We start from the raw sequence: 11,691 nt of genomic DNA, 5'->3' as shown, positions 1-11,691 counted from the left end.
GGTTCAGAGCCACGGACCTGTTTTATATACGCGCAGAATAGTTTTCTATATGAGATTGCTGCTAAAAGTGCAGCCTTACCTAATGTCCACCTACTGTTACTCATTTATATTAAGATTTAAAAATCTAGTTGGTGTTGGTATGGTGAGTAGCCTACAGTAATAGTAACAAATCACACATCAATAGTACATTCATGTAGTTGTAAATAGCATGATAATATATTAAGTAATCCAAAGTATTCAGAATATGTTACTCTCATTGAGTAACGTAACGGATTACGTTACAAAATACATTTTGGGGCATGTATTCTGTAATCCAAGGGCGTAGATTTGGTTTTGGCATTGGTGGGGATGGATGATTCCACCACCGAACCCTGCCCCGTTTCTTTTTCCCCCTTTTTGTCTTTGCTAAAGACAAAAAAAAAGATTAACAAAAGGGAGAAATATACTTGCCTACATGAACCACCAAGTCATCATCCAATTTCACCTGTGATCTTGTATCACCATTACTCTCTGAGCTTTGTGTTGGTTCTTCTGTCACCTGATAAATAGGACATACATGACAATAAGAATAAAATGTGTAGCTGCTTTAGTGTTTCTGTCAGTTTGTGCAGATCTTGACTCATCAGTAATGTTTGTAGGCTGAGTGCATTTTTAAAACAATTTGTGCAAACTGCACTACAAGGTGGAATATTTGCAAAATCATGACTACTTGTGAAATTAAATGGTGGTTGCTCCTTATGTATGGACATTGCTTGTGGTGTACCCCAAGGCTCAGTTTTTTTAATACACCTTTGTAGAGAAGAAAAACATCTGGATGTCCTGATGCCAGATGTTTTTCTTCCCAAGCTCCTTATGTAGCTGAGCTATAATGTACTGAGTGAGTCATAGTGAACTTTCTCAAATGTGCATTGTATAGATTTTATTTTTTTATTATTTAGATGGAATTTTTGTAATACTAAGGTTCCACATGTCACTGTTGTAGTGGGGCATCAGTGGGACACCGATAGTACATCTCGCATGTGTGGGGTTTCCCAGCCAGAACTGCATGGACTCCACACTGATAAGGCTCATTCTCCGTAGCTCCTCCCCCTTTACTAAATTATAAGTTTGGTGTATTTTGCTTTACTAAGTATTAGTTCTTAGGGCTAAATGCCCCCAAAGTGCTGATGCAGGGATCAAGAGTATGGAGGGTCAGGAGTGACAAAATGGATTAATTCATACACATTAATAATGAATTAAATGTGGCAGTAATTAATTAAATGCCCATTCATGTCATTTAAAACACTTAATAAATTATTTATCTATATTGAAACATTTAATTAATTATTTGATGATGTATTTATTTAATTCATTTAGGCACTCCTGACCCTGCAGCTGTGTTCTTCATTTATTTTTATCTGTCAGCATCACCCATCAAACTCAGGGGGCGGGGTTAACGCTGTTTGAGTCAAAACCATTGCTTTGGGCTGGTGGCCATTCCTTCAGTGGGCGTTTCTCAACAACAACAACTATGAACATGTAGAAAATAACTGAACTGTGCTTTGAAGTACTCTGTTTGTGTGTCACCAAATACACTTTTAATATTTTTTTAGCCGAGGATGTAGCGTTTTTTTAAGATAGAGCCTCTTTGCAGAAGTGCTGATTTTGTGGATTTCCTGGATGTCTGTCTCACAGCAAAGCGTGTGATAGAGCCGGTACACAACTGTCATAACCCCAGCTGACGGTACACCGGCTTCATTCATTATATCTACTCGTTTCAGTCGCCATTTCTGAATTATAGCTAATATTAAAAAGGAGGAGAGAGATTAAATAAATCAGATTAACACCTGATCTTTGTGTTTTCTGTTCAATAATCAGTGTGACCTGTGTATACACGTGTAAACTTTATTAAAAGAGATAATATTGGTGTTCCCGCCATATAGTAACTCTCAGGTTTAACTGTACCAGGCTTGTTCGACACTGTTAAACCTATACAGACTTCACGATGTTCGACTAATATTTTCATTGTGGACATTAATCATGAGGCTAAACAGGCAGTCCAGTTGCTGTCTCAGAGTCCTGTACACCATGGAGCAAAGTCAGCATATCCAGGATATCTTTCCGTTAGTTGAGTTAAACCAGCAGCGCAGTTACATGAAAGTGTTGGCAGCATCAAACTAATCTAATTCACATGTCGATATTCTTTTACAGAAAATAATCCTTATTACTGCCAACTGGACTGGTGTCCAACACCAGTGTCCAGCAGCCATCACCAGTGTGTGAATGGGTGGATGACTGAATGTGTAAAGCGCTTTGGGGTCCTTAGGGACGAGTAAAGCGCTACACAAATACAGGCCATTTACTACTGATTTGAGAAGTGTGGATGCTCCGCAATCTGTTATAATCTGATACTCTCTCTCTCTCACACATGTTGCGTGTTGGAAAGTGTTTTGTACACTTTCCAACACGCAGTTCTTTATTATCGCTGAAAACATGTTTTGACATTTTAGCCTTTTTCCTGAAAGGGTAAAAAGCATGTAAGCAGCATGCTGAGGTCAAGACTCTTGCAAAAGAGATTTTATCTCTAGAGTCATAATTTTCTGGTTATTCTGGTTATATATATATATATACATATATATATATATAAATATATATATGTATATATATATATATATATATATATATATATATATATATATACATATATATATATATATGTATATATATATATATATATATATATATATACATATATATACATATATATATATACATATATATATATATATATAACAGTCGAGTCTTAATAGCTTACTTACAACTGGGCTTGTCAGGCACTCTTCTTGGCTGCAGTGGTTATTATTATATTTACATGTTTCCAGCTCCCATTTTTGCTCGATGACAACTCCTACTTTTTCCACTCTCCTTTTTCTCCCTCCCTCGCTCACAGACACATAACGTGTATGGCAGTCCATTCTCCCTGCAGCACGGACTACACTGCCCATGATGCTACATTCTTTAGAGCTATACCTGTAGCATTCTGCCTATTAGCTTAGCACAACAACAACAACGACAAAAAGGCGCTCTCTCACCATGGAAACACGCAGAGAGAGAGCGTTACCCTGTAACCATGGCAACCGTAACGCTGCCGCCTGGAACAACAGAACGTAGCTGTCAAACAAAACCCAAACAGTCCTGACCCGCCACAATATGAAACAGGAAAGTACCGCAGTGTAATCCATTTATTTCAACAAAGTAACTGTATTCTAAATACCACCTTTTTAAACGGTAACTGTAACGGAATACAGTTACTCATATTTTGTATTTTAAATACGTAACGGCGGTACATGTACTCCGTTACTCCCCAACACTGGGTGTGGATTCCAGAACACTCTGGAATGCGCACCTACAGACTATTAAGGATCATACATCCTATCACTACACAATCGAATATACACATCTACCAATCTGAAACCAATTATAAAACTCTAAGCATATATAAGTAGATATTTCTAAGCATAAATGACAATCAACATTACAAAACCTAACAACACCTGTTATTTTAATCAGCCTGTCTACCAGGTTCAAGTTATGGTCGGGATATTGTAGACAAGACAGGACACGGTGTGGCTGCTGCGACCTAGCGCCCCGCCATCTTTCTCTCTTTTTTGTGAAAATAACTATTAATAGTTTAGAAAGGACTTTTACATTTTCATAATATTCATGGCTGTGTGGTAAAGCTGACATTATCTCACTTGTAATGGTTCAGATTGGACACTGTGACTGGCCGGTTCTGTGCTCCAGGCCACATGTTTGATACCCCTGGACCCATGCAACGAAGTATAAAAAACCGTGTCCACACTTTGGCCTGTGAAGAGTGAAAGCAGATATACGGCGTGATATCGAGCCAAATGCTTCAAAGTGTTCCTTGATGATGTGATAAAGAAGTGGCGTTCCTCCTCCAACCACAAACAGGAAGCTCATGAAGCGAGCAGTGTCAGTGCTTGTACGACACTCACCACGAGACCTCTGAGCAGGATGGCTGCAGTCGCACAGCTCTGCTTCTCCCTGCTGTTCACTCTCATCAGCAACATTCATGCACAAGAATTTATCGCCATAAGACAAGAAGGAGAGTCTTTACGGTTCAAGCTCCCAGATCAAAACAGCTCCTGCATCACCTCCAGACGTGTTGGTGAAGATACTCTGGTCCTGTGGAACATCTCTGACCCCTGGAACAGAAACTTCACAGTACATGAAGACCTGACAGGACGACTCTCATTTCCTGAGACATTTCATGGTTCTCCTTCATTTACTCTCAACAACCTGACCCACTCAGACTCTGGACTGTACCAAGAAGTGTGCTGGACTCAGGGCAGCGTGGCATATGAGAGAAACATCAGCCTGACTGTGTGTAAGACAGTAAGGGGGGAAGAAGATATCAGAAGTCTTGAAGACACTGTAGACGTACAATGTAAAGGAGCAGGTGAGAATCTGACGGTGCGTTGGATCAGACATTACGGGGAGTGGCAACAAGACAAGCTGAGTAGATCTGAAGACAGAATTTTGAAGGTGAATAAAGTCCAAGAAAGTTTCCTGGAGGTGACAAACACATCACTTCTTCATGTCTTCAATGTACAACAAACGTCTTACATCTGCCTGCTGATGAACCAACAGCAGTGTGTGAGCACTTACTCTGTACATTTGACCAAACAACGAAAGCTACGTTATGCTTCAGAGGGAGACACAGCTGTGCTGGAGTGTCCCTTCATGGACCCCATTCATGACCAGCCCCCAGTTTGGATGAAGGAAGCAGGTTCCTTCAATACTGATCAAGAAATTGTTCGAAACTTCTCGCTGGTACTTCCATCACTAATGTTAAATGATACAGGTTACTACAGCTGTGAAGGTGAAACAGTAAAATATGTGTACTGGCTTTTGGTGTGCCCTAAATTTGGTCCACCTGCAGTAAAGGTTTTCTCAGAGGGAGATGAAGTCACTATGAGATGCTCTGATGATTGGAAAAATAGTGCTTCGTTGTTTTTGTTCATTAAGTTGATCCAAACAGAAGACAAATTTGTGAACGATGATGACAATAGAATCACTTATTCCGATGACAGCCTGATAATCTCTAATGTCTCACTGGAAGATGCAGGAGAGTATGTGTGTGCAGGTCTTAAGTCAGGTGAGTGTTTGTCAGCAGAAAAATTTGTTCTGATCTACAGAGAGCCCTTTGGGGTTTACTCGACCTTCTACAGAGTCAGGTGGATACTGCTCAGCAGTCTGCAGGTGATGCTTTGTGTTGTTGTGGTCTGTGTGACACAGAAAACCAGGAGAGGAGAGCAGCTTTCAGCTCAGACACACACTTAATATGCTTATAATAATAATAATAATAATAATAATAATAATAATAATAATAATACATAGAAGTGAAGAAATCAAAACAAAAACAAACAAAAATATTATTGTAGATATGAATCTGTGACCTGACTGGACGGTTCAGTCTCTTATATGATTATATATTTTAAACATTTTGCCTTTTTCTATCTTTCGACTTAATTCTTGTTTATTTCTGCTCATATTTTATTTCAGTTATAATGATTATGTGCTTTTTTGTTTTATGTGATTTGATGTTTATCCATATCTCATTCATGTATCTCTCAGAGTATCATTTTGAATATTCTTCTGTTTCTATCAGTGATCAGTTCGATCTATAATAAATGTTAGAAACCAGTTGTAAATGTATTCGTTCTTCACTCTGATGTGAATCATTATCATCTCTCTTGGAAAATGTATTTTGTTATTGTGTTTAAGAGCAGATTCATTACAGCACCATGTTCATCTGCACTATATTGTTTTCATTGTTGTGAATAAACATGATTGTCTGATACAGCAAACACTTCATAATATGGACGTTACTGCTTTGATTGTGTTTTTATATTCTCCATTTTTGTTAGGAATCATTTCTGAAATAAAAATATCTAAATCTAATTTAACAGGCTGAACGTTGATGCTCTTCTGTCAATGACTCCATGATGATTTTCAATTTTAATAAACACACAATCCTCATATTTCAGTGCAGGATGTAGAGCAGAGTATATCAGTCAACTGGATCAGAGCTCATCAGCATTTTGAACTTAATATGCAGCCAACACACTTTAACACGTGTCTGATGTAGAGTGAAACATATCATGGAAAAATGGAAGACGAGAGAAGCTGCACATGGTTATCATCATTTATTTATTCATTTATTTTTTTGCCTGTCCCATTTGGATCTTTAGCCATCAGAATTGTTGTTTGAAGGCCAAGAAAGATGCCATGTTGGTCCATTTGATTGACCTTTATTATAATTGTGTATTTATTTTATTTTATTATCGGTTGTTACAGACGGGACAGACATGACTGGGGGATAGGACAGGGAGAAGGAAAGAAGGAAAGAAAGAGAGGGAGAGAAAGAAAAACAGAGGGCAGAAGAGATGATGAGAAAGGGGGGAAGGAACAAAAAGAAAAACAAACACCTGGATCACCTGTATGGAGAAAAAAAACAGAAGAGAAATCAAACAAAGAGCAACATAATAAAAACAACACGATCACAATAAACTAGCTAGCAGTAGATACTTTTTTAATTTCACCTGTTGAGAAAGAAAAAAGAAAACAAGCAGAAGAAACAGAGCAACATAATAAACAACATCACGATGATCTATGTGAATATCACAGTAAATACTAAATATTAAACATTATTGTGCAGCACGTAAGATCGACAGCACAGTGTGCTTTGAGGTAGGAGCCAAAAAGGGTGTAGTTTGTGTGTGTGAGCACCCGTGTGTACACCTGTGAGCATGGACGCTTGTTTTTAAAAGGTTCCTTCATGTAATGATCTGCTAGAGGGTGTGGGGGGGCCACAGCCCCGTCCTCCTGGGCATGAAGCAGGTATGGAGGAGATCATCCAGACATCCAGAGACCCCCAGAACACAAGAGACCAAGAAGACCAACAGAGGGGCAGCTGCTGTCCCAGAAAGAGCTGAGGAGAGTCCCAGATGAGGGTCACTCAGCAGCTGCACCACTGTCCCAGACTGTGTGTTTTATGAAAACGGGCCCGTGATTTACGACGCATCCGAAGACCTGGAGAAGAGGAAGTTGATGGTAAAGGGAGCAGACGACCCAATACCACGCATCCCCAGACACAAGCCGAGGACGCCATTCTGGGAAAGAGCGAGCGGAGCGCCGCGGCAGACCCGGGAGGAACGGATGAAATACATCCAGGAAAAGCTCCAGGGATTCAAGCGTTTGGATAGTAACACCTAATCTAAGACTGCAGTTCTCTGTAAAATAAGAGTAATAGGTTTGACCGCAGTTATGGGATGTTACTGGCTTTCTCCAAGAGCGCTGCTATGATGAGCGGAGATCACCCAGCAGCACTACGAGGGGCTCTCTGGGACTCCATCTTTTTTTTGGGGGGGCGATCGTGGCTCAAGAGTTGGGAGTTCGTCTTGTAATCAGAAGGCTGCTGGTTCGAGCCCCGGCTCCGACAGTCGTTGTGTCCTTGGGCGAGACACTTCACCTGTTGCCTACTGGTGGTGGTCAGAGGGCCCGGTGGCGCCAGTGTCCAGCAGCCTCGCCTCTGTCAGTGCGCCCCAGGGTGGCTGTGGCTACAACGTAGCTTCATCACCAGTGTGTGAATGGATGTGTAAAGCGCTGTACAAATACAGGCCATTTACCATTTTCTGGCAAGAAACACATCTTTCTGCCACCGAGCACAAAAAATTGTGTAAAATTGTGTTTAAAAATCTGTATTATTCCTCACATATCCCACACGCCATCTTATTGTCAAAGTACATTTCCAACTTTCCTCACAAATCAGAGATAAGGAGGGGCGTTATATACTGGTTAAAGGGTCACAGATCACAAGGACGTTAGACTGTTTAATGTGTACAGACGGCCAGGGACCGATAAACATCTGATCAGGACCCTCTTTGAATCAATTGCAACAGAAACATCAGGCGTATTAATATGTGGTGGAGATATTCACTTTTTCTGGACACGTCCAGTAAAACTAAAGTGTCACAATCAGAAGCTCGATATGTTAAAAGAAGCAGGGTTGGTCGACGTATGGAGGGAATATACTGTTTCTTCACATTCCCACCATATGTATTCAAGACTGGACTATTTGTTTATGTCACACTTTGATAAGCACAGGATTGTAAATTGTGATATAGGGCTGAGAGATATTTTGGACCATGCAGGCGTGTACCTGACACTTCTGCACTCATGGACGCTTAATACTAGTCTACTAAATGATGTCAAATTCAAAAGGTTTGTAAAAGAAGAATTTAAGGAATACATGGACTATAATAACATGTTTCTCCTCAGTATTTTATGGGATGCAGCGAAGGCAGTTCTTAGAGGGAAGCTAATTTTGTGGTCCTCATAGAGAAGTATCTAAAAGACCTCACTACAAGACTGAAACACCCACAATCAGAACATATGAAAAGTAACAATGATGACACCTTATCACAAATGGAAGAAGCACAGCAGATATTAAACAGGTTATATGATGACCAAACAGAGAAAAGGGCTAAATTCATTAAGCAGAATTATTATGAAAATGGTCCCAAATCCAAGAAACTCCTTTCGTGGAGGATACGGAAACAGCACGCTGACAGATTTATTCAGAAAATTAAAAACCCAGCAAATGATAAGATATGACATGAAAAGTATAAAGAATCTTTTGTGACCTATGTGACCCCGACTGGACCATTGACTGTAGAAAACATGGACGACGCGACAGCTCTAATTCCTACCGCGGTGATGTTAAATTGGGGTGAAGCGTCATCATAAGAGCTTTGACTGACAGCTGCAGTCACGGAGAAACTTGCGTAACTCTGTTCGCGAATAGCAGATAGAGCGTAGGCTCTAAGAGGACGCCCAGCGTTTACGCTACGAAAACACGACCGAGTGTTTTAACCTGACAGCCTGAGGTGTTCTTCAGTAAACTGGACTACCCGACAGAAGGACCCGAGGCCCCGCTGCACTGTTTCGGTAAGTTAAACGTGTTTGTAAGCTACTCCGTAACTACCGTCCTTAGCTAGCTCCTGAGACCTAGCTAGCTAAGATGAGCACTCGGCTGTCAGGGTTCGTTTAGCTGTGCAGGTGAATGAATTTACTAAAGAAATCAAGAGAAACGCCCCGGCCTGCTCAGTCACTAATTACTGTTACTGTACTTTTATTACAAGTATTATACTGTAAAAGCAACAGGCTGCACCCTGCTGCAGCTCCTGTGCAGAGCTGAATATTAAACCCAGATAGCAAGGAAACATTGAACAGATGTTGATTTTCCATCTGAACCATCAGAATCGTCAGGGTTGAAATGTCAACACAAAACCAATGCTGAAACAACATTGAAATACTGATGAAACCTGACACTGACATTGAAATAACATTGATTCAATGTTGTTCTGTCATCGTTGATTGTTGATCTATTTATAGTTGACAAAGTGACAATAATCACGTTGAAAAACCATTGATTTATGGTTTCGCGGGAAATTAAAGCTGCTACCACTTGGACTATTCCATAGCCCCCCCTCTCACAGTGGTACATCCCTTCAGGTAACCATTGTCTTGTACAGTAGAGCGGGATATTAGATTTACTCTCAGCGGAATTGACCGGAGAAGGCATCAGTTCATGCACTGCACTGGCCTGCACCACGATTAATATAAGGTAAGAATGAATGACTTTTGTTCTATTCGTTATTTCCACGGTTGCATTTGAATAACAGTAAAAAACAAACAAACTTGTTAATGTAAAGTTTCAGACAAAATGTGGGAGCCCAAAATTGTGTCTACTTTCATCTTACAATCCGGCAACAAATAAATTGCACTGCGAACAAAGTCAACAAAGAAAACATTTTCGTTTCATACTTTTCCGTTATATTCCCTTACAAAGCTAGCTTTAACGGTTCGAGGGTTCCTTTGTTCTTGCCGTCGCCTCGGCGCTTGACCCAGACTTTCGCTCTGTAGTTGCTTTTTAGCATAGTACTACAAAAAAATTGTAAATCTGTGAGATATGATTGATAAACGTAAAGGTAACTGTATAAATGTGTTCAATGACTTTGTTACTTTTAATGATTGGAGAGGACCCGCTTCGATTCGCACTCGATTCAAACTTTACGTTGCACGCTCACCTAACTTTACGATGCACGCTCACCTAACTTGCGTTTGCACCTTTTGTCCACACGTAAACTGCGTTTTATTATTTATTTATTAGTTTTTCGCCTCTCACTGCTTAAGCCATTAATCTTTCTGGAATTGTTTTTTTAAACAGATGCGACCTCACAAAAGATATTAGCTATGCTGTCAGACCTGACGACAGCTGTTAACGAACTCCGTGAGGAGGTCAGAGCCATCCGCCATCCCTGCTGAAATGAATCGGTAGATGCTGGGGTATTGCCTCTGGATTTGCCCTTGCACAACATTGAGGAGCTAAACAATGCAGAGGCAGCTTTTCAATCATAAGAGGCAAATAAGGCAATGGTAAGTATATAAAGGTTATGTACACTTTGTAACTATAAAGTGTAATAGCTGTCAGATGTGATTTAAATACATAACAACGGCCTGTTGATTAAACACACAAGCACTTGCATACACATTTAAGACATGAGACACGCTAATTCCATCTCTTAAAATGTGTCTATAGGTGAGACGCTTTGCCTTGATTGGAGGGACCACACTGGAGGTGCGAGTCCGCCGTGTAATGGCTTATGCCATTACAAATGAGCTGGCCTCGGTACTCAACTGGGCAGGGAAAAAAACCAAGGACCAGACAAAGCAAAAAATGGCATTTAAAGATACAGCGCTCTGCAAATGCATATATGGTGGTAAGTTTTACAGTTTTTTTGCTATATTACTTTGTCTTTCTTAATAACAAGATTTTCATGTCCGGTTAATCTGGAGATGGAGTCTTTGGTCTTTGGCTTGTTTAGTCCTCGGGTTGTAGTTGTACAGCCCGAGGACCCCATGTTTATTTTGTTTTAAAGGATACACGGCACACCATGCTAAGACTTATCACTTATCACAGCTCATAGCTCTTTGGGAATCAAATGCGGCAGTTTGCAGATTTACGCCTGGTGACTTTCATGTTTATCAGCCTAGGAGTTTACATACTTTCTCCCCGCTGAAGACAGTTAACAAGAGCTTATTCATGTGCTCTAATTCACTTTTTTTGTTTGTGTGTGTGTATTTTTTTCCTAGATGGCCTGACGCAGCAGTTAGGGGCAAACTTTATGTCCGAGTTTGTCTTTGCACAAGCAGTGCAGAAATGGCTCCGATACGCCCCAGATCGTATGGGTATGGGTGGTGCAGGACGCACATCATGCATCCCCATCCCAGAGTAAAAAATTACAAACTTCTGTGAAACATATAAATGTAAATAGGAAACTGTCTTTTAATAAAGTATTTAGCAAACGAAACATGCCTATTGACCTTTTTTTGTTTATTTTTTTTCTCTGTTACATCACATGCTGTCAGGCGTTGTGGAGTGGAGGCGAGGAAGAAGGAACCCAAACGCAGGACTCGCAGGTAGGTGAAGCTGGGTGATTTATTGATGATGGAGTGAACACGCAGAACAGAGGAAGGACATGGCTGGCTGGACGACTGACTGAATGAATGAACGAAGGACGGACTGGCTGACCGAACACTGGCGGAAACAACAACATAACC

The 11,691-nt window shown here is 40.5% G+C and overlaps 1 long non-coding RNA gene across 1 annotated transcript; it reads left to right on the top strand.

Moving 5' to 3' along the window:
* Positions 1-9,637: 9,637 nt before the first annotated feature.
* On the top strand, positions 9,638-11,252 carry LOC148099711 (uncharacterized). The gene is made up of 4 exons (XR_015720045.1): positions 9,638-9,694; positions 10,298-10,506; positions 10,670-10,850; positions 11,224-11,252. It is a non-coding gene; the product is annotated as an uncharacterized LOC148099711 (long non-coding RNA).
* The last annotated feature ends 439 nt before the right edge of the window (positions 11,253-11,691 follow it).

Source organism: Neolamprologus brichardi, chromosome 14, assembly GCF_056152115.1.
Source record: "Neolamprologus brichardi isolate AB-2024 chromosome 14, ASM5615211v1, whole genome shotgun sequence".
Taxonomy (NCBI): Eukaryota; Metazoa; Chordata; class Actinopteri; order Cichliformes; family Cichlidae; genus Neolamprologus; species Neolamprologus brichardi.
This window is presented reverse-complemented; position numbering and strand designations above follow the sequence as displayed.